The sequence below is a fragment of the Corapipo altera genome, unplaced genomic scaffold, assembly GCF_003945725.1.
Source record: "Corapipo altera isolate COAL_440 unplaced genomic scaffold, ASM394572v1 267, whole genome shotgun sequence".
NCBI classification, from domain to species: Eukaryota; Metazoa; Chordata; class Aves; order Passeriformes; family Pipridae; genus Corapipo; species Corapipo altera.
The window spans coordinates 1,438,472-1,461,804 of NW_020884970.1; positions in this window are offsets into that span (position 1 = coordinate 1,438,472).

Below are 23,333 nucleotides of genomic sequence, written 5' to 3' on the forward strand. Positions count from 1 at the left end.
GAAAGACATACAATCTGTGTTTAAGGGCACAGAATGATACTGAAACCCATAGATTTTGGAAATTATACTTACCAATGCTGCTGAAAGCCAGCAACATGCATTTGACTTTCATTTGCCTTGTACTGCTTCAATTTTCTTGTTGTTGATGTCCATTCAGTGCACTGGTTTTGCTGCATTCTGTTAGGTTAAAGTGTGCTCTAACATTACGGATTTCCTCCTTGTGAATGTGCTCAAAGATCATGATAAGCCATATCCTAAATCCTTTAAAGCTAAATGACATCTGTCTATTTATACCAGGAATAATACTCAGAGAGAATAAAAGAGTACCAGGTTTGTTTATTAAACTTATTCAACATGGATTTTGACTACCACAAGGATTAGGGCATTTTCAAATTTAGTTCCATGCAAGTAATCTGTTGAAAAATCAAAATCTTATGACTCCAAAGAAAACTATTTCAATATTTTAACTGCTTTATTGTTGTGGTAGGATAGAACTTGGGTATATGTATTAACTCAGGTTACACAAGAGCTCGTGAGGTCACCTGTTCCAATCCACAAGGAAAAACAGGGTTAACCAATATTAGGTTGGGATCCTTGACACCTCTATTATAGTCAAAGCACCAATTGTGTTACAAAGTGTGTAGGTAATAACCTCTAAAAAATAGCTATAATGGTTACAGTTCCCTATATGTGTTGTTGTACTGGTATTTTCAAATGGAAAAAATTGTTCTGTCAGGAAATTGCAAACCCTTTTTATTCACTTTCTGTCTTTTAACTGAATAAATTCTGAAAGAAAAAACAGAAGATAGAAAATTAAAAAAGAAATTGGGGAAAAAAGAGAAAAGGAATGGTTTAAATGTCTGAAATTTTGGGGGAGTCAATGAAAATATCTATGCTGAAAAATTGTCTCTTCTGGGACAGTTATCTTGTTATAAACATGTAGTTTAGGTGTTCAAAGGAAGGCAACCAAGCAAAGTCCTGGTACTGCAGCTTAAACTTAATGTGTACTATGGGTATGAAATTAGGAAGAGTAAATGCCAATCTTTTCTCACAGCAGCATCCTGCTGTGCTATTAGTAGGTGTAGATTAGTGATTTTATTTCCTATCTGTACTTTTAGGAATGCTGTAATCCTACAGAATGATACTCAGTTGCAACAGGAACACAATTCATAGTCGTTACCTGAATGTGGCACAGAAAAGACTTAAAAAAATTGAGGCTTTCACTTCTGTGCCCAAGAGAACACACAAAATGACACAAAGAGTCATATGGAAAAGTCAATTATAAGAATGATGAATTTTTTCTGTAAGTATCACATGTTCCCAGCACTCAATTAAGCCATTAGCTAGGAAATGGGGAACAACTGACTGTAATTACCCTGCTAAAGGCTTCAAATCTGTTTACAGGATTCAGTGCCATGGGCTTCACTGCACTGATGGTTGTATTTAGCTTATTTAGAGGAAAAACGTGTGCTGGAATTTAAGGTCAGTGTTAATAATATTTATTTTTATATACACCTAAATAAACATTATAAAATTCCGTAAGGGAAATTGTTCAGAATCTAATAGACAATAAACTAATAAAAATATACCATGATTCTTTAAAAATAAATATATAATATTTAAACAACACTTACTTAAAATATTTGTATAATATAATACATTATATATATTAATATCACATTTATATTTAAAATATAAAATATTATCTAATGTGTATGTGTGCTTACATGTAATGCATATACTTTTATATATGATTATATATGTAATATATAAAATTATATAGCATCTAAAATATGTACACGTATATGTAACTCACAAAATTAATCCTACATTTTTAACCCTCTATTATATTTCAGGAAGTGTGTGAGGATGTGTCATGTGGGACAGACACTTGATCTAGTTCTGATTAATTGTGGCAAAGTTTCTGAATAAATTGCTTTATGGACTTGAAGCAGGAATGTCTTACCCAGCTTAAATAGTGAAGTGACTGTAATACTTTGGAAATCACAATGGATTTTTTCCAGAGCTTGTCTGGGCATTGAGAGTTACAAAGATCCATGCAACAGGATGTGCTTGAATTCGTTCTTTCTCCATTTGGGTTCTCCTCCACTTTTCCAGCATCATGGAGGGACCATAAAAACACTCAGTGATCTTGGTTTTACATGGAGAAATTTTTAATTCAAGAAATTCTCTATTCTGATTTATGAGTCCGTGTGGAGGAAGAACAGAAGGAAGAGAAAGGAATCACTGACTGACTGTAATTATTGCATTTTCAGTCAGCGCACAAGCCTTAATCCTGATAGCACTCCCCCTCAGAAGTATTCACTAAAGGAAAAAGTAGATGTGATAGCTTTGAAAAGTGTCTTTAAAGCAACGTTTCCTGCAGATAAAAATCTGTGCATATCTGAGCATTGAGGACATTTTGAGGTCAACTGGGAAGTGGAAAAAAAAACGTGTTTAATTCAGTGGTAAATGGGTAACTGAACATAAAATACATCCAAGCAGAAATCTCTGAACATTTACAGACGAAGGACCAGTTTGCTAAAATTCATCTTAAATCTGCAAGTTTCAAGCAGTAAATTAAGGGTTATTTTTCCATCATCCAGGTATTGCTGTCATCTGGAGCAGGATTGATTGATCATCAAGATATTATCACTCTGTGTGTGTGATAGGGTAAATTTTCTGTTTCTCTCCCCACTTAAAAGCTCTACTAGAAGAGAATAGCTGGAATTATGCCACTTGAAAACATATTTGAGGAAGTCTGAGGAAAACAAGCTGACCTTTTTTGTGCCACTGAAAGCAACAGGATGATTTTCCCCTTCAGAGCAGAAACAGCTTACAGCAAAGTCAAATAAAATTAATTCCTTAAGCCACAAGTCCCAGAAGGTGCCTGACCACTCTCTCCATGGATCAAGTACCCTTAGAGGAAGAAACATGGAAGGAAACTTGGATATTTAAGATTGTTCTACTACCTTAGAAAGAAGGAATGGGCATTGATATTTCTCCTACATCAACTTTCCCTACTCAAACAGATCCTTGCTAATTTGCTGTGGTACAATGGAGAGGTTCTGAAGTGGGTTGCATTAATCACAGTTTTTTGAATTATTTGGCAATACCCATAAAATATAAATAATAGCTGAACAACTGGGCCTCGATTTATTGCCTGAAATCCAGATCCACAAAGTGACTTGTTCTCTGCTAAAATCCAGGCTGCTATTGCCTCATAAAATGGGGCATCTATCGCCTCTCTGTAATTTACTGACTACCTAAAAATGAATAATAGAACAACACTGACCTGTGACTGCTGCCTGTGGGCCCAGCTTTGCAGCTCTTCCCACGGCAGAGCTGCAATGGGAGCCAGGATTAAGTATTCCAGGAGAAGACTTCAGTAGTGCTAAAATGAGATTTATTGTCATATGACTGGTTTAAAATACATACATTTGACAGTGCTGAGGCCATTATTTTCCCCATTAAAGGAATATCATTGTTTATGGAGTGCTTAAATCCATGTTTATGATATTCATCCTCCCCTGTGCCACAAGAGTCAACTGCAAGGAGACAGAGAGAGGGGAGAGCAAAGGCATTTCTAGGGTATATCCTGGGAAATCACCCTTTGTTTCTTGTGTGATCAGCTCAGAGAAATGTTCCCCTCCCTTCAGAACCCTTTGTGAAGCTGCTGCAGAGTGAAAAAAGGGAGCAGTGACTCTTTATCCAAATGAAAGGATGGATGCTGTAGTCGTCTACTGGGTCTGTCAGTTAACATTGTGCATTTCTTCTGTTGGCTGCTTAAAAATGGAGTTTGTTTCCTAAGCTCAGGGGCAATGCCAGGCTAGAAATACTTCAGAGACCAAGATTAGAATTCAAAATCACCTTTATGAACTAGTACAAGAAAGAAAGAAAGAAAAAGAAAGTGATTCAGTGAGACAAGAACAAAACAATACAGTTGAGTTTGGACTTACTCTGACCTTGTGTGAATCACCAAAGCATGAAGTCTCAGGTCTGATTTGGTCATCTGGATCCCTCACAGTTAATGAATACTGACTCCTCAAGGAAGAAACAACCTTCCCACGTAAGATACCTGTCAGAGGAAGGAGTAGTATTGCCCTTTAAAATAGATAAGTCTTTCCAGGATGACCACTGAGACCAACAAGCTTATTATGCCACGTGCTGGATTCCAGCTACTCTACAGCTGATGATGACAGAGTGAATCATACCCATTGTTTTGTAACTTGGGGGATACAAGTAAAGAAGTGACACCCTGGGCAGCAGTTTGTCAGCAAAGGATTGGGGGGATTAGAGTGGATCAAGAACTTGACAGGAGTCAGAGTGTCACAAGGAAGGGAGGACATCAGACCTACTCCTTCCATTCCGCTTAGCCCTGGAAAGCTGTCAGGTGAACATCTGCATTCATTTCTGGGCATGGAATTTCAATAAAAATGTAAATCAACTGGAGAGGGCCCAGAAGGCAGCACTGGGGGTGATCAGAGATCTACAGCACACGGCCTTCAAGGGAACATTGACAGAGATGGAATCGGTTTTGCTAAAAATGGTGAAAATCGAGAGAAAAGATGTGATAGCAAAAGTTTAGTTGGACCTAAATAAAATCTTTCAGCTAGTGAGGATGGTTAAGTAGCAGGCAATGCTGCCTGTAACCTGCTTTAATCTTGACCTCTGGTGAATTTGATAAACATAATGTTTAGTTATAGATGAGATCATTACAGGAAGGGAAAGAGTTCAGTGACACCATTGGAGGATTATATTTTCTAGGGAGCGAAAAAGAGTTTGTTTTATACTGTGTTGCCAAAGGGGTTTATTCATCCACCTAATAAGGATGTGTTTATTACTGAAAGTTCATTCATTACTTTTAAGCCCTTTCCCTTCGATCTGCTTCCTCGCACACAGGAGGGTCTGCACTGGTGTTTAAACTGGTTGTGCTTGTTTTTCAGATCACCTTCCAATTAACAAAATTTTCTGAAGCCACAGTCCACGGGCCGAACAACATGACTGGACTACATGACCTCTTGAACCACCTTTTAGACCTGTCTTACTGCAAGGTCGGATTCAGTAAAAACACTCAAGAACCTCTTTCCACCAGCGGCATCACATAACTTCTTAACTTCAGCACATACTAAAGGGCTTCACTCAATAGGAGACTAAACCCACAGTAATTGGGTGGTGAATCAGCCTGCACATTTGATCTGTGTATGTAAAAAAGGTGAATGCAAAATTCCCTGCTCATGTTCAAAAAATGGCTATTTCTGAACTTATATTGCATTTTTAATCCCTCTAAATGTTTCATCTTTATAGATTGCATTATTTATATATTATGATCCTTGTCATCCCCTCAAGCTGTGTCAGGACACTACTTCTCCCTGTACAAAATAAATTGCTTATAAAATTTTCCTTCAGGGGAGTTCAGACACAAATAGTAATGTGCACTCCTTCCAAGTCACAGATAACAGGCTGATAAATTGTTGTTCTTAGTACCTGTATTGAATTTCTTGCCCTGAAGGATATGCATTCCTGTGCATAATAAGGTGGCTTGTTATAAAACAGAGACTGCTTGAGGAGAGAGTTATCTCACCTAACTTTGGACAACTAATTTTGACGTGCCTAGCCTAAATTAGTTACCAGGTTTCCCAAATACTCAGAGGAGAAAGAGAAGCACTTCCAGCAGGTGTTTTAGCACAGCTAAATTATCCTCTGGAGATGCCTGACAGAGATCACAACTAACTTAGACATCTTACTTTATTTCTTAGAGTGTGCTGGGAATACACCCAAATCTTAAAGAAAGATTGTTCCTTAGCTTTGTCAGATGGTTTGGCATGTGGGAGTTAGTAGTTATATTAAGGTTTCACAGCTAGCAGCTCCCAGACCATTGATTTTAATGGAACCATGTGAATCTATAACCTAAGGAATCCAGCTGTATTAGCTTTTTTCTTCCACGTCTGATTCCAGCTGGAACTCATGACCAGCTCATGTATCTGTTACATGAAGAAACATTTTTTTCAAAGATAGATCTTAACAGATCAGGAAATTCCAACAGGAAGGCTAGAAAAATACCCTTAATTCTTATCTTTCAGTCTTCTTGACCAATTTACTTTCACAATCATCAGTTTTAGCCAAACATATTTCATAGAGGGGTCAAAATCATAAGGGTTTAAAAATCATGAGAAGAGATGACAAGAGAGAACAGAGATCCCATCAATGCCCCTGTCCAGAGAAAGGTGCAATATCTGCTCATCCCTAATTAGAGAATTCATATATAGAAGGGGCTTTATAAAAATCCCAAACACTGGAAAAAGTCTTAATAAAGCCTTATGCTTTATTAGGTAACCAAGAATTTAGGACTCAAGTGAAGTAGAAAATAAGCTTCAACAGCTCCACTGCCCCAGGCATAGCCTGTTTGTGCATGTTTTCCATGTTTGTCTATGTATATAAAAAACATTAATTCATCTTGGAGGGAACCTGGCTTTCTGCACAGAGGCACAGATTCAGGTTTCTGCAGGCTTTGAGGTGGGAAAACTGCCTTTCTTCGAAAAATATTTTTCAGGAATTGGGATGCTGAGGCAAGTTAAAGCATGGGGCAGATAGAAGCTGAATAAGAGCGTAGAAAGAGTGAGGACCAGACAGAGAGACCATACAGTAAAAGAATAAAAAAAATAATTTCTGCTGTTTTTATTGCAGCATTAGCTTGATCCTGAGGGTGTAAAACATGCAAAAATTTAGGATACTGGTTACCAGTTTGGGTGGTTGGATATTCCTACCTGGTATGGTCTCTGAGCCCTCACAGTTCTGCTGCTTCATCAAGCCATTTTAGCTTTGAATCCCCTTTGCCACTCAACACTATTAATTTTACCCCTCTGATGTTCACTGTAAAACTCCATCTCAGCAGGAGTTCAGCACCTCTTGTGCTTCTTTGCTCATCCAGCATTAAGTAAAAAGTCCTGAACAAGTTCCTAAACCCTGAGATTCACTAAGAATTGCAATGAATGCCTTTGGCATTTCAGTGTGAATGGCTGCTGGGATGGCTTTTTTGGACTGCTGAATTTTGAAAAGTTTTAAAGAGTTTAGAAACTGTTAAAAATTTGTTCTCTCTTACCAACTGCTTTTTTCCAGCCACCTAGGAAATAAAAATCTTATCGGCTTTCTATTAAGGTTACTGCTGTTTGTGATTAAAACATCTACTCCCTTGCCTGCACCTCAAATAATAACAATTTCTTTTTACTGGAGAAACTCTATAGTACCACTTATATAAGGGAAAAAAAGGTAGCTGAGGGGATCAGTGGCTCTTTTGCAGAGTCAGTAGAATAAAATGTTTGGTCTGAACCTCCTTCATTTATTTAATTCTATTTGGGAGCCAAATGAGAGCCTGAGATATCCCAAAGGTCACTGAAAATAAAGACTTGCCAGAAAAAAATTTATAGCATAATGAGGGTCACTTACTGGAGTTCTCTAGAGAAGTCAACTGTTCCAAAACCCATCTGTAAAGAAAATGTGGATTAACACACCAGAGTCCTTTGGGGGCAGTGTTATGTTGGAAGGGAATTATGCAATACTCATTTCCCATGTCAATTGTCATAATGAGGTTTCCCTACTTTATTATTTAAAAGGGATTTTTCCCAAGCCGAGCCAATGACCATCATTGCTCTCTCTCTCTCCTCTGGCTGCCCAAAGTGGAAATTATATACATATCTTTGTGCAAGACAGTAGATTTTTATAATATTATTTGAATACATTATTTATTAACTTTCATAAACACTACAGCTTTTCTTATTACTGCTTCTTTCACTTCTTCACTGATTTTTAAAATGAAAGGGTCAAGTATGTCCTGAAGGCCAGGTTTTTAATTACTTCTGAGTTATGTAGTATAGAAATATTAACTAGGAATTAGGAAATATAGAGGACCTAATTAAGTGTTTGAACAGTTTTTGCTTTGGGACATTTTAACTACTGTCTCTGATTTCATCAACAATTATTGATGTATGGCTACAAACCAAACCAGAGGAGCTCAATATTAATTTTTTCATGTAAATATTTGAATGAAGTAATAACAAATTTACACTTCATGTCCCTCTCTAAATTAATGTTAGGAAAATATGCACAAATTTTTGAGACAACAGGAAGGTGATCAGAGATAACCAATCGTAAATATGACTCTAATTCAGCACATGAAGTCACCTCCCTTGCAAAAAAACCTCAACCTCCCACATGTGTATTAGAATCATAGAACCAGAGAATGGTTGGGGTTGGAGGATCTTAAAGAATATCTCATTTCAACCCCCTGTCATGGACAGGGACACCTTCCACTACCCCAGGTTGCTCCAAGGCCCATCCAACCTGGCCTTGGATGCTTCCAGGGATGGGTCAGCCACAGTTTCTCTGGACAATTTGTGCCAGTATCTCATCTCTTCATAAAAATGTATTCCTTATACCTAATCTAAATCTCTTTTAGTTTAAAATTGTTGCTTCTTTTCCAGTCTCTAGAGAACCTGGTAAAAGCCTCTGCCTTTCTTGTAACCCCCCTTTTTATATTGAAAGGTTGCAAATAAAAACTCTCTGGAGCCTCCTTGGGGCTACCAGACCAATTAATAGAATCACAGAATGGCTTGGGTTGAAAGGTATCTTGACAAACATCGAGTTCCAACCCCCCTGCCATGGGCAAGGACACCTTTCTCTCAACTTTTCTTCATAGGACATTTGTTCCAGTTGGATGCATCTATCCAGCCATTCCTTATCCAGAGAATAGTTCATCCACCAAACCTGTATCTCTCCAGCTTAAAGACAAGGATGTTGTGTGGGACTGTGGCAAAGGCCTTACAGTAATCAAGTAGATTAAATCCATTGCTCTTCCCTTGTCCCCCAGTGGTTCCATTAGAGAGGGAGACCAGATTACTCAGATATGATCTGTTCTTTGTGAACCCATTCTGCCTGTCTCTGATCACCTCCCTATTGTCTGGAAAAAATGACTATTTAATTTTGCATATTTCCGCAACATTCATTTAGAGAGGGATGTGAAGTGCAAATTTGTCAATACTTCACTGAGGTATTTACATGAAAAACAATATGTATATGATAGTTCTTTTGGTTTGGGTTGGGTTTTCCTATTTTATGCAAGAAAAAAACTCTATTTTGGGACAATGTGTGTTTTTTGGAGAGCAACTGTTTCACCAACTCATTTGATTGATTTTTTTTTTCCTCTTTAATTAGCTTCCTACTGAAATGTGAACATTTAGTTGCTAGAAAGCAAACAACAGAGCTCTTAATTTTCAGCTTTTTAGTGGAAAACATTTCACAATTGCTTGTAGTGCTGTCATGCTGCCTCTGCTCATAAAATTGTTTCTTTCTCTTAATTCCAAGGATTGCATTTGCAAATAAAACTGTGTGAGAACTGCTCAACTGGATCAGTCAGCAGTCCCTCTTGCCCAATATTCAAGCTCTGAAAGAAAAATGTAATAGATGTTGATGGAAATAGTATCAGAAAGAAAGCAGGTATAGGTTAATATTACTCAAAGAAGAGATTTGGACCTGCTCAAGAAGCTGATTGAATGTGAATCATCAGACTTCACAACTGCTGATACACCTTTTCTCTGTGAATTTGTCCCTTTTTGAGTCTATGTATACATTTGCCTTACATAAGAGCCTCTGGCAACGAATTCCATGACTGAATCATGCATTTTGTGTAAAACCATGTAAATTATTCATTTTCTGTAAAACTGTGTAAAATTCTTGAATTTATTTCAAGTCTGCTGCCTGATCACTTGGGAATTTATGCCAAAGTTAGGTACAAACTTGTACAGAAAATAAGGAGAACTGTGTCCAACTGCATCCAGAAATGCCTGTTGATTTTTTACCATTGCAAAATCTGCAATGGGATTTCCTATGAGTGCTTATACAGCTGCTGAGCACAAAATCTGTTTAAAATTAGGCCTTTATATTATCCTTTCTAACCACCTCTTGTGTCTTTGTGCCATTCATCTTCATTCTCTGAATATTCCAGGAAAACCAGAAATGATGTGTTAAGCTCTATAACCTACCTTTGGGGAACAAATGCGTTAGCTCCAATAGTCAGATATTTCTAACCTTTAGCAGTTCATTGACCACCAACCTTCATTTTCCTGTGGTTCATATCAAAACCATTTCCTGTGGTTCAATCAGAACATTTTCCTATGGTTCGATCAGAACCATTTGGACAGTGGTCTCAGGGACATGGTGTGATTCTTGGGGTTGTTCTGCACAGGGCCAGGAATTGAACTTGATGATCATCATGGGTCCCTTCAAACTCGGGGATTATATCATATGATAATATTATTATGATTCTATGATCATATATATGCCCATTGCATGGGGTTGGAGCAGAAAATCTTTAAAAGTCTCTTCCTACCCAAGCCATTCTGTGAGTTCATGTTCTTGCAATGTCATACTCTTATTCTGGCACATCGGGATGACTTTTAGTCAGCACAGTTCACCTTGTTTCCCTGGCCAGACAAATAATGATCTGCTTATGAACCTTTAACTCACCACAGTGAGGATACTTTGGGCTCAGCATGCACAGAGGGTGCTGCTCATGGCAAGATGTCATGAAATGAACTGGCATCCTGGTGAGTCTGGTGGAGCTGTAAATATTGGACAGGTCCTGGAGATTATTTGATACCCCCAAGGCTTCCTTAGCATTCCAACTTGTGAATGTTATTTGTAATACCAGGCAATTTTAGCCATACATTATTGTTTAACTTTATAGTTCAGTTTTAATTATACTCTTATGCAACTATGGAAATGCAAATATGACATTCCCGACTCTGAGGATTAACCAGCCTGTCTGCTGTATAAATAGAAGCAGCTGGGGAACTGTTTTGTCTTATGTGTTTTCAGTAAATGGTTCATAAAAAACCCAAAGTGCCAAAGGTTTCTTCTGGCCTTATGGATCCTGAAGGGATCCCTTGATGTCTGCAAAGCGTTCAGTTAATGGAGCAATTTCTCTCTGAGCAGGGACATTAACACTTCTCTCTCTTTCATTCAGTTATTTTCACAAAATATTTAAGAATATAATGTTTTTGACTCCTGCTTCTCTGTTAATTTGTCTGAAATTGGCCCATATTCCACATATGGCTGAAGTGGCTATAAACAACAATGTTATTTACAGATTATAATGGGCTTGAGCCAAAGGAGGGCAGGTTTACATGGGATATTAGGAAGAAATTCTTGACTGTGGGGGTGGTGAGGCACTAAAACAGGTTGCTCAGAGAAGCTGTGGCTTCCCCATCCCTGGAAGTGTCCAAGGCCAGGTTGAATGGGGCTGTGAGAAACCTGGGGTAGTGAAAGGTGTCTCTGCCCATGGCAGGGAGGTTGGGACTGGATGACCTTTAAGACCCTTTCCAACCCAAATTCTGTGTTTGTATGATTATTTTGAGACTGAGCTTCTGGTCCATATCAAGGCCCTATAAATTAGGGGTCTGAGTTGTTATATCTGTCCTGGGTTGGTTAAAATTTGATGAGTATGAGCATAGTGCAAATCTGTACTCACATAGTGTAATGTGCCATTATATGAGTAATGGTACTAAAAACTACTCCTCTTTCTCCCTGAAATGTATGTCCCAAAACTGGATAGTTTTATGCCGGAAGGATGGCTTGGGAAGCTTACACACATAAGACAAAAGGAGGAAAAGGAGCAGGAAAAGCAGTCACAAGTAAAATTGACAAGACAATTTTTCAGCAGAAAATGCAATTTAATCTAAACACTTCAAAGAAATGTGTCCTATTTCTGTGGCATTTTTAACATGAAAATGATAAAATGAACCATCATCACTTCATCTTATAGTTCTGACAAAGTCAAAATGTTTTCTTTTCAATAAAGAAGACACTCCTTTAAATTTCCCTTTAAATTAATATTTTAACATTACCATTGTATGGAGTCCTTTCTATCATGCAGAAAGTATTGAATAAAATATATTGTACATTAATGAACTATAACTGATGGTACTAGACAGCATTTTTAATCTCATGTGGAAAAATATAAAGTTTTTTCATTTTTTTAGAAATCAAACTTTCCAAGGTTGAAATTCTGAAGAAAAAGATGTGGGTTTTGATCTGCTGGTGGTGCTGGACAGGTGTGAATGACCATTGCTACTGGAGGATACCTCTTCTACCATATGACAAGTGACAGGGTGAGAGGAAACGTCCTCAAGTTGCACCAGGGGAGGTTTAGATTGGATTTCAGGGAAAAATTTCTTCATGGAAAGGATTGTCAGGGGTTGGAACAGGCTGCCCAGAGAAGTGATGGAGTCAGCATTTTTGAAAGTGTTCAAAAACTGTGTGGATATGACACTTGAGGACATGATTTAATGGTGAACATGGTGATGATGCTGTGTTGTCAGCTGGACTTGATTTTATGGGTCTTTTCCAGTCTGAATGATTCCATGATTCTATGGCAAAGATGTTTCTCCTTCCAAGGAAGGAGCAGGAAGCTCAGTCATTAGCACTACAAGGTTAATGTGACGTGTGCTGGGCTCCTTTCCTTCTCTACAGAAAGTGAGAGAGCAAAGATATTTCACCTCAGTATTTTTAACATGTACCCAGACAGCCCTCCAGCCTCTCCTTTCCTTCTACTCTCGTTAAATCCGACTAGTAGTCAATGTAATCAAAATATGACCCCTGCTAAAACACTCCCAGCAGTTTAAGGAGGAAAATTAAGCAGCAAGGACATGTTTTGCTGGCTGTGTTTGAACAGCAAGCCATGTCTTTAAAAATAAAATAATACAACCCCAGGCTGTTTGTCTGAGCATGATTGGAACCAGGGGATTTATATAGATACCCACAGTTATAAATAAATGCACTGAGTTTTCAACACGTGCTAGATTTTGTAGTCATATAACTGATCCCTGAGCTCTTAGATAAGAGGGATGTTCTGATAACCAGGGCTCTCATTGTATTTTCAATTTCACCCTCATTATTTTTAGAGAAAATCCAAAGGAGACGATTGCAATAAATGTGATGAAAAGTCCATTGAGTTATAACAGTGAAACCAACCTCTGAGTAGGCTGGGCATTTAACTAATGCTGCAGGAGATAACGGCTGAGAGTCGGCTGGGTGAGAATTTGGGCAAAATTGCTGGGAATTATGAGGTTTTTAAGAGGATTGACAGTGCTGGCATGCACAGTTCTGCTTTCACAGTATGCAGACCTTGCCTTGCAGTCTCAGAGCTCCCTGGCCAGCTGCCAAAAATAAGTGCTATCATAGAAGATACTTTTTAACATATTTTCACTTATGAAGGAGGAAAGCGAATAGTTGACCGCCTTGGTTTAACCCCAGCCAGCAACTGAGCACCACAAAGACACTCACTCACTTCCTCTTCTGAAGTGGGATGGGGAGGAGAATGGGAGAAAGATAAAACCTTTGGATTGAGACAAGGACAGTTTAATAACTGAAATAGAGTAAACTATAATAATAATATCAATAATTAACAATAATTTTAATGAAAAGTGAGACAATTGGAACAAAAAGAGAGAAAAATAAAACTCTATAAAAAATAATCAAGTGATGCACAATACATTTGCTCACCACATGACTGATGTCTAGCCCATCCCCAAACAATGATCAGTGTATAAACTTCCCCCAGTTTATACACTGGAAATGGTGTTCTTTAATTTGGAATATCCCTGGCTAGCATGGAGCCAAGCCTAATTCTGAGGTGGTGCCATTTGTGTCATCCAACCTGTGCTAAATAAGCACTTCAGTTCTCTGAGCACTTAGTGCCTTATTAGTCTCCTCTGTGCATCTCCAGCACTTTCTCAGGCTTTGACTCTGTGTCCCTGGCCATAGGTGCAGCCGTAGGAATGGACAGTGCATGGAAGTTCTGGAACTCCCATGTTTGCATCCCCTTCCAAATTTGCTCGTCAACATTATTTACTATGTTAGTTCTTTTTCTGGGGGTTGTAAGTGCATGGGAATACCACAAAAAGTCTAGAAAAGAATTCATTCCAATGATGTAAGGGATTATGGATGTTTTTTATGTGCTCTCAGGGGAATAGAAGAGGGACTGACACTCTCAATCATTTCTCTCTTCTTCCACAAAATAATCAGAAGGCTTTTCCCTTTAGCATTTCATTCATCTTAGATTAGGCATCCATCTTTCAGTTCCTTGCTGAACTGTGTTATTATGTGGAGGAAAAAGGGCTTTTTTTATAATAATCAAGAGGAAGAAGGAAGACTTAAACACACAGAGACACAAACATACAAAGCTTCCAGAGGGAGAATCAATTCACACTGAAGACCATTTGCTCATCCATCTATGTTTACCAGGTAATTGAGGCCTGGGAAGCAGTACAGTAACACACTGAAACACCATTACTTGCTACTGTTCAAGGTGAATAATGTGGCCTTCTAAGGCCAGGGTCATTATCTCCCTGAGCCTGCTTGTGGCAACGTAGAAGGAAGAAATATAGTGTCTATCTAAGAAGACCAATATTTTCAATTCAGATGTGAATATGAAACAGAAGCTCAGTATTTTATGGGGTATGGTATCATTTCCAGCATGTCTTCTATAATATTTGCTCGGGGCTGGCAGAAAAACTGATATTGTTGAGCCAAACCCTAGAATTGGACAAGTTAATCACAGCAAGGGTTACACTTCTCCATATTAATCACAGGGTATCCGCCAAGGATAACAGGTAATAACAAAAACAAAGGGGTCCAATATAATCAAGTCAGAGCCAGGATGAGAGTGTTAGAGCTGAGCTCTCCATGTGACCATTACTCAGAAGGAGATATTCAAACTGCCTGAATTCAATCTTAGCAGGATTCATCCACGCTAAATCCAGAAGCCTACAGTGTGAATGCCTGTGCTAAACCAACTTATCTGAGATTTTGCTGTAGCTGGAGGACATTGAGTCAACAGAATGGCAGGAGTACAACTCCTCTGATTCAGTGTGTGGGGACCTACCTTAGGAAGACTTGAATTGCACACTAAAGTCTAACAGTTCTGTTGACAATAACCTCAATTAAAGTAGCACAACAAAAGCATCAGTGCTGTTGGAGATGCCCTGGAATATCAGGTTTGGAGTCCATTTAGTAGTCCAAAAGGGTTTGTGTCTCCCAAATATCTGGTGCCTTATCTGTCTGATGTCTCAGGAACCTTAAAGCATTATTACTAGATGCCACTGCTTACACAACTGATTTAAACTCCAGCTCTTCAGTGGCCATGAATATAACTTAGGGTTATTTTTTCATATGTAGACAAGTTTCAATAACTCCTCAAATGAGTTCTACCTTTTCCTTCATCAGAGATATTATCACATCTATTGTCAGGGCATGAATAAAATATTCATATCTCCCACATCCCACAGTGATATCATTTTCACTCCAAGCTATCAAAGAAGGAAAAACACTTGGAGCATATAGATTAAATGCATCATCTAATAAGGATGATGGTTATTTTACTATTATTTACTTTGGGGTGAAGTTGACAAAGTTAGTATTCTTCTGTAATTATTTCAATAAAATACCCACTATTCTCTCCCACTCCCTTCCCTCTACAAAGAGTCAAAGCTTGTCTGCCTTAAGTATCAACCTGATCTACTCATCACTTTACTGCTATGTCACTGTTGTAACCCTCACTAAGTTGAATGGTAATTCAACTGTGGCCCAAAATAATTTTGACTGATGAGATCTTGACTTTTCCTTTGGTGGGTTATAAGGAAGGAACTGTTTCCCTCTTTACTGGGCTGTAAAATAGTTGGAACCTCTGCAGGGGGAAAGATCCAAACAGCAGAATTATCATTCTGGATAAAAGGATAGATCCGGAAACAGTTAGAGGTTTCTCGTTTCTCTGTTCCTGACTTTCCTTTTGTAGAAAACGCTAGAGAGACTGAACCAATATCATGACCGTACTGTTGAGGAAATCATAATACAGATTCAGAAGAGAAACAATCTCTTCCTATAGCAGCAGTACTAATTTTTAGGTACTTTACTCGCCAGAAAAATCATCTTTCGCTGGACCAAATGGATCTCCATAAACCCATCTTTTCCCTTCATCAGTCCTCTTCTGCCTTTAAGCCTGTCCCTGCCTCAAGGTTATCTCCTCATGTTTTGTGCTAAAATCAAAAGACTTATAATTTAATTCATCATCTGAGACATACAGGTAAATCTCTGACAGACATTTGACCTGCTAGATTTCGAGTCCTCCCTCAGAAAAGTGAAGGAACTAAACCATCTAAATCAAATCAGATCTATGCAAATTATATCATCTTGATATAATTTATTCCTTAACAGAGTTGCATTAGGAGTAGGATTCCATAATCTTGTTCGTAGGAAAAGATTATTTAATTGAGTATAGCAAAATTTCCATAGAAAGCTGAATAGAAGTTCCTAAATTGAGAAATCATAATTCTATGTGACATTACTTGTGCCCTGACTGAAATGAAATGTATTAGCACTTGAGCTGTTCAAGTTCAGCTCCTGAGGCTGTCACATGTGCTGGAAAGGTGCTGATTGTTAATTCCAGTTCCCAGCTGTCAGGAAAACTAAGCCAACAAGGATCTGATACTGTGGGAATGTTTTCTTTTTTCTTGAGATTTTGCTGCATGCTCAAATCTTGCATAATCCCACGGAGGACTGCGGGGTTTGTAGTAAATCACCATGAGAGTCCATTTTAAAATCATTCCTGTAGTTGTTTCAGCCCTGAACCCTCCTTCATATGTGATACCTGACACGTGGGTTTCATTTATATGATAATTTTGGTGTGTTGTTTGTAATGTCAGGAATATTAACTACTTCACCTCACAATTCTGTCTCCGTAGAAGAGTCCTTATTATTGCAGCAGAGTTGGATTCATCTTTAAAAATGGGTAATTTGGGATATTGGGGTAAGCCAAAGTGTCTTCCCAGCTTCTCAACTGCCATTTCAATGTTCTATTGAGGTGGAAAAGGGCTGGAAAAAGCCTGTGTGATTTCACCCCCCTCCCTCCATGGAGCGTGTGCTGCATTCCAAAATTCACTTTGCATTCAGCTCCAACGTGTCACTCTGAAAGGACGGTGTCAGCAGCCTTAATTGCTTGGCTGGTGCCACAAGACTGATGGATTGTAGGCTCCTGCTTTTCTAGAGGAAGGACGAGAACAGATGGGATTTTGCTAATTTAAACTTCTGTACATGTTTAATGTCCTATTTATCTCTTCCAGTGAGCCTGAAATGGTAATAAATGAACTAGATTTTTACTGGAATCTGTTAATGTCATGAGAAGTGTTTGTGAAGAACAAAAAAGCTTTATTAGCCTACATTGACCTGCAAATAAACAACAGGCTGTGAGGAGTGGTTACCACTTTCTAATTTGCTTAATGGCCTTTTAATGAGTGGGCCTGTGACTGTATAGTAAATACACTGATGTAACACCCTGGGGGCCCCTATTCATGCCATTTCCTGAAAATCTGAGACACCTCCTATTATTTCTGTTCCTCTATTTTTCACTCAGATGAGCCTATAACAATGTATCCAACCAATCCTTGAACTATTTTCCAGTCTGGAATACAAATAAGAGTACTAACACATTCCTGTTACAAGTCTAAGAACCTCAGTGGCCCATTCAGTGCTACCAGGTTGATTTTCCCTATCTAAATCTTAAATTTAAATCTTAAATCTAAATCTCTGTCTAATGAGTTTCTGTACCTAAAGTGTATTTCTGTCTTCATATAGAAATGCAGCCCATTTTTGCTGTGTAGAGATCATGATTTACTGGATGTCTTTGAGGGATTTAGAGCTGTAAAAACTGTAACATAATGGAATCACTGTTGTCTGGGAAAACAAGCAGAGGAGGCTCCACAAGCCAGTAAGACAAGGATGGGAACAGTCCAGACACATTTAAATTTGCCAGCTGAATTTCTGAAACAGTTAAATTTTAGCACAGATACCTTTTCATACCAAGATGTTTGTTTTTTTAAGCTTAAATCCCTTGGATATGGAAATCACAACAGAGTTATAATTCTGGTACTACTGGGTAAGATATTCATGGGAAACCACCTTCCTGACTGGTCTATGAGAACATCTTCAGGAATCCTAAATTCAATTACATCTGACAAGGAAAAAAATAACAGGGGAAACAGCTTTATATAAGTTTTCAAAACTGAAAAAGGTTGGATGAATTCCAGATTCAAATTTAAGTGATAGAAATATTTTTAACATTGGACATGTTTAATATCAAAGTGTTATCTTGTAGGTTTTAGAGTTTTAGGAAGGAATTACAGCTCATAGTGCACTGCCTTTATACACTAAAGGCACAACAGAGACACAAAAATTGCACCATTGGTCCCTTCTTCTGCAAGTCACACATTTAATTCAGGATCAATTACTTTTTAACTGAAGTAAGAGCAGCAGCCTTCGAACCCCTGAGAAAAAAAAGCCCTTTTTACATACTTTGATTTAGTCATGCAAATTAGAAAATGTTGGCTCAGATAATTTAAGTGAGACCATACATTCAAACAGTGACACTTTCAAGAGTGGTTAAATGTCCTAAAACCCCCAGCTCAGTCTCTCCTCCTACACACAACTAAAAAGCATTATAAAATACCATTAAAATTACCTCAACAGGTAATTTGTTCCTCCAGGCCTTACTGAGCACCTTTGCTAATGATTTAGTTCCAGAACACTAAACCAAAAACACTTAGCAAGAGCAAAAGTCTGCAAATAAATTAACGAATAGCAAGTTCCTGTTAGTCTCCTAATAGAGTCAATGATTAAATGGTTCCTATTTAAGCAGCAACAATAGCAAACTCTTTTATGCAGAATTCTAAAGGCTGATGGATTCACCAGGCTTTAAACAAAAGGGAGAAAAGGAAGAAAGGAAGGATTTTCTCAGCTTAGACAAAATTACTTGCATTTCAAATGTCTGTGTACAAAATTCTTAACTTAGAGAGTGGTGAGGCACTGAAATAGGTTGCACAGAGAAGTTGTGGATGCCCCATCCCTGGAAGCGTTCAAGGCCAGGCTGGATGGGATCCTGAGCAACCAGGTCTGGTGGATTATCTGGTGGATCCCTACCCATGAGGTGATCTTTAAGGTCCCTTCCAGCCCAAACTAGTCTGTGATGATTCTCTGTGATATCCTTTGCATTCAGAACAAGGTAAGTAGTAAAGTATTAACACTTACATGTAAATGTTGAGGACAAAAACATATAAAAAAGATCTAAAAGTATTACTAAGGGATAGACAGGTTGATCTAGAGGTCACTGATTTAATCTACTTGAATGATTTTTTATAAACAGAACAGCAGTTTGTAGGTAGGTACAATATTTCTGGGAGAGACGGAGCTGGAAGGAGAAGTAGAAGGATAAAAGGATACGACAGCAGTATTTAAACTATTACAAAGTGACCTCTTCACAATGGAGACTGTTAAGGAAAAAGACTGGAAGGAGGAACACAAAAGAAAGATTTGAGCTTCTTTCTTTGAAGAGCTTGAAGAAAAGGGACTGTGTTATGTCCACACCAACATTTGCAGGGCCTGGAACTGATGGTCAGGTTCAAACGAATCTGAAGACAGTGGAATCTCAGTGGGTGCTGAGATTTTTTTTTGGTTGCTGTTATTTTTTATGAGTTCACAAGTAGGATAATTTAATGACTACTAGACTCCACCAGTAGACTAGGTGATGTGAAGTTAAAATTCCAGTCTGCAAATGCAGAGTTTTTTAGGAATTTTTATTCTTAAATGTTAGACATAGGAAAATTTGGACAAGTTTTTATGAGAGTCTCTATCCAAAAACCTGTTGGAACTCTATCAGCACACAGAATAATATTCAGACACAGATTAATCCCATTTAACTTCCTGTAGTAAACTAAATCACCTAGTGAGAGGGAGTAGTGATCTGTGCTCCATTTAAATTCAAGTGAGAAGAATCTACACTTCAGAATGATTCATATCTTGGACAGCTTTCAGTTGCCTATGCAAATTTTCCAAGTCTATCTCTGCTGTCTGGAAAGGTAAACAAGAAGTAAAGAATCCTAAGGATGGGCCAGAGAAACCATAGAGTTATGCAGAAATAAAGACTTCAGAGTTTTCTACAGTAGTTTGGTGTCTCATCTGAAGCTCATCATTCTTATCTGTTCCCTGTTTATCTTCAAATTACCAGTTTTGGACTTTGTGTGATTGAGCACAATGCCTAGAGAGTAAAGTGGGAGCTTAGTCTAGTGGTTAGGATGCAGCACTCTCACCTCTGTGGCCCGGGTTCGATTCCTGGTCAGGGAAACTCCCCTGGGCAGATGGAGTTCGTCAGCCCTGTAAGGCCATCCATCTAAGGGAAGGTCACTCTAAACAAACCTACGTCCTGAGGACCTCGCTGCCACTGTCCAAGCTTGCTCGGCCCCGGCAGATGAACCTTAGGATTAAAGGGTGGGCTCAGCTCAGCGCACACTGTGTCTCACCTAAAAAAAAAAAAAAAATCCACTGTGCAGGCCCAAAGGGTAAAGACCTTTCCCAAATCTTCGTTCACGAAGACTGGCCATATAAAGTGGGAGCTTGGAGTGTGTAAGAGGACTAACTCAGAGGTCACATTATCACCTTATGACCAGCAATATCTCAGTCAGAAAAGTGCCTAAGTTTCTAAGATGAAGCCATTCAGTAGCAAAAATGACCAGAGCCACAGCAGTGCAGAAAAGTCTCTTTATGCAGGTATAACTTCAGTGATTCTGAGTGCTAAAAGTGGAGAGACTGTAGAGATAAATCAGGTAATCCTGTCACCTAAGAAATGTCTTCACACTCACTGGAACAGGGTGTCTAATCTTAATATAACAAGAACTAAAATAGTTAAAAGTATATATAATATTGCCATTGACCAAAAATGTCCACCAAAATATATTTTACATAGTGAAATGAAAATATATTGCTGCTAACTTTAAATTAAAAGATAAAACCTGAAGCTGGAATTCAGGTTTTATTCATATAACTTTATTTGCACTGATTTTTTTTCACACTCAGATAGAACACCTGAGGAGTTGCACTGTCATCTCATCTGCTTGAATGACTGACAGTCTGCAACTGAACACTCCTGTCAGGGAGTTATAGAGAGTGATAAGGTCACCCCTGAGCCTTCTCTTCTCCAGGCTGAACACTCCCAGATCCCTCAGCTGCTCCTCACAGGACTTGTGCTCCAGAACCTTCCCAGCTCCATTGCCCTTCTCAGGATGCACTCCAGCACTTCAATGTCATTCCCGAATTGAGAGGCCCAGAACTGGACAAAGCACTGAAGGTGTGGCCTCACCAGTGCCCAGCACAGAGGGACAATCCCTGCCCTGGTCCTGCTGCCACACTATTGCTGATACAGCCCAGAATGTCCTTGCCCTTCTTGCCCACCTGGGCACACACTGGCTCATGTTCAGCCGCTGCCAACCAGCACCCCCAGGTCCTTTCCTGCTGGGACTCTTTCCAGCCATTCTGCCCAAAGCCTGGAGCTGCAGTGGGTTATTGTGGTCAAAGTGTAGGACTTGGTCCTGTTGAGCCTCATGCCCGTGGTCTTGTCCCATCAATCCAGCTTGTCTGGGTCCCTCTACAGAGCCTTCATATCTCCAGCACATCAACAGTCCAACCCACCTTGCTGTCTTCCAACAATTTGCTCATAGTAGACTCCATCCCCTCATCGAGATCATCAGTAAAGATATTAAACAGGGCTGGGCCCAACTCTGATCCCTGTGGACACCACCCATGACCTGGTGGATGCAGCACTGTTCCCCAGCACCCCTGGGCTCAACCATCAGCCAGTTCTTAACCCAGCCAAGCCCCTGTTTGAGCCATAGGCTGGAACAGGGGCCTTGTCCCAAGGCCCTTGCCTGAATCCAGTGGGCTGGGAAGTCCAGGTAAGGCCAGAGGCTCCGAGCAGAGGGATATCTCAGTCCACTCTCTGGCTCCCACCAGGAATGGGCCTGAGATGCAGGAGCTTTAGGTTCCCCAGGGCTGCGCCAAGACAAGCTGTGCCACAGCAGGGACAATGTCCCCAGTACCCTCCATACGCCTCCAGCCTGGGCCTTGGGCTCTTCTGCCACGGGCTGGGAGTCCCATGTTGGGCCACCGTGGCCCCTGGCCCGGCCCATGGGCTGTTCTCCAGTTTTGGGGTGGCCCAAGACTCCCTGTGTGCTTTTCCACAGACCTGGGCAGCTCCAGGATACATTTGGGTGGGTGAATGCAGTTCTTGTCTGTGCCCCAGGAGACCCTCTGTGTGTCTTCTGGAGACCTCAGGGATGGTCCTGCCCTTTCCCTGGTGCAACAAGGTCCTGCAAGCACCTCCTGGGGTGACCCAGACCCTGTGCCTTTTGGTGCACCCTTGCACAAGGCAGACAGTAATATAATAAAAGGTTAATTAGAAGATGTAGTGATAGAATATTGACCATGACCTTATTTCCAGGTGCCCTCAATACTCTTTAAAATACTGCTGTTACACTCAGGGTTTAATTAGAAAAGAACACAAAGAAACATGTAAGTAACTGGAAGTGACAGAAAAATAGATTACATCTCAAGACCCAGGTTTCACAAATAATCCTTAGTTTTCCTCATGTCCAAACTTTTGTAGTCAGTGTGAATTATGAAGTTCTTTGGGTTTTTTGTGCACTCTACCAGTCTCTGTGTAAATGTATGGATGATACTTTTAGTTCTGTTCTTCAACCGGAGAATCCTATTTTCTGAAATTCCAAATGCTTGTGCAAGTTTTGCACACCCTTTTTTAGGTAATTAAGTATTGGCTGCTGAGTAATAGTGAGTTTAATGCAGCTAGGTGCCTCTGCTCCTTGTTACTCCTGAGCTCCTAAATCCATGTGAGGATGCAGACTTTTCTCAAGTAACTTCAGTAGGCTGAGTTGTCTATCTGAACTATCTACTTATTTCTGTCCCTCTGTAGCTTTGGAGAGACATAATGGGTCTGTTCAGTAGTTCTACTTATGTTGGACATTTATCCTAAACTGAGATGAATCACCCTCTGGAACCACCAATCCCTCCTGTGTGATCGCTGAGGAAGTTTAAATAACTTACTAAGAATTGTTGTCTACTTAAAGGAGAACTTTTAAGGACTGCAGCCATATATGTTTTATCCTACTACTTATTGCCTGCAGTCCTTCCAGGCTGACAGAGATTACAGCAACTGGAAAGATCTGTGTATTCCCCTACCCTCTCTCATCCTCTCCTTGGAAATAAACTGACTGGCCATGTCTGATAGCACCTGACACCTCAAGAGAGAGGAAATCGCAGATCCTGAGTGTTATCTCCAAGAAACTAGCAGATACCTTCAGTAAATCAGGGCCTACCAGGTCCTACAGTTGATCCCAAATAACTTTTCCTTTCTGTGTTCTTGGAAGAAAATTGGAAATCCTCGA